Raw genomic sequence first — 1,625 nt, forward strand, 5'->3', positions numbered from 1 at the left:
TTCTTTCTTTCTTTTTTTTGAATATATGTCTCATTACATGTGTTTGTTGTTTACAGCATTGTCTTTTTGGTTGACATTGCCAACTTACTTCCTCCAAAGCTCACCCTGTGACTCAGATTAGGGTGTAGCTAGTTTACTTGGGAAGTTAGACCAGGGAAGCTTAAGTGAGAAAATGGAGGAGGTGAGATGGGAGGAAAGCCAATAGTTTTTGCAAAAAAGCAGATAATCTGAGTAGAGAATAGGATCAGTCACCCTGTAGACCCTCTGAGAAACCTTCCCCAGTGGGCTGGAGAGGCTGGGAGATTTAAACACTGACTCCATGTCCTAGACAGTTGCCCTGGACAATAATCTCTCACACATCCTGACTGACCCTCTGTGCAGTCAGAAAGCTTATAAAAGCCCTCACAAAGAAAAGACAACCAGGTGTTCTCCATTGGTAGGTGGGGAGCTAGCAGGATGCAGACAACCAAAAGTAGCTGGATTGGAACTCAGGTGGGAGGAAAGGTTGTGGGGCTGGGGATCAACAGTGCCTGGGTTTAACTTAACTGTCTGGCTTTAATTTTGTAAACATAATCTGAGAATCACTGTTTTACTGCTATTGGTTTTTGTCCATTTAGATTTATTTGGATGTTTTCCCCCCACTACTTACTTTTATGTTGTTTATTACAATTTTTTTGGCTTTTTCTCTTTTCCTAATATGTATTATATGTATTGAGTTTTGTTTATGCTCATTTTCCCCTTCTACTGGTTTTGAAAATAAAATTTTGTTTGTATTTTTTAATGGCTACCCTTCAAATTTGAATAGGAAATATTTAATCTAAAGTTATTTGTTATCTCAAACGTTCTCAAGACAATAATAAAACCTAGACTTTTTGTTTGCAACTCCTTGTGTCCCTTCTCCATATGTGGGTAATTGTTATGCAATATTTAATTTGTACTTTGTCTTTATTATACCACATTTGGTTGTTACTTTTTATGCAGTCAATGCATGCTTACTAATTTATTTATCACCATTGTTTTTCACATCCCACTCCTTCCATGTGGGTTCAATTTCTTTTTCATTAAATATGTCTTTTAGCACTTCTCTCACTGAACATTTGTAAGCAGTAAATTTTCTTAGCTTACTTTTTTTTGGGGATAAAAACGGTTTATTTTACTCTCACTCTTAAAAATTGTTAGTTGGATGCAAATTCTTTTCTGTAAATAATTTTAAATATATTGTTTAATGTTATGAGGCATTTATTATCTCTTGTCTATCTAATTTTTATACTATTGTGGATAATCTACTCTTCCTTTAGTTGGCTTTTAAATTTGTTTCTCTTTTTTTAGTAGTCTTTGGTTTCACAATAATGTGTTCGGGTATGGATTTACTTTTATTTATGCTGCTCTAGAGTCATTGGATACATATCTTCAATCAAGGACTTATGTCTTTCATCATTTCTCAAAGATTTTTAACCATTATCTCCTTGCATATTGCCTCTCTCTATTCTTTTTTCTGTAACTCATATTAGCCATGTCTAAAATCACTTATTTAATCTATTATGTCTCTTCATCACTTTTTTCTATTTTCTATCTTTATGATATTCAGTTGTAATTTTAGCAGACCCATATTCCAGTTCACAGAT

The sequence above is a fragment of the Pteropus vampyrus genome, unplaced genomic scaffold, assembly GCF_000151845.1.
Source record: "Pteropus vampyrus isolate Shadow unplaced genomic scaffold, Pvam_2.0 Scaffold80, whole genome shotgun sequence".
Classification (NCBI taxonomy): Eukaryota; Metazoa; Chordata; class Mammalia; order Chiroptera; family Pteropodidae; genus Pteropus; species Pteropus vampyrus.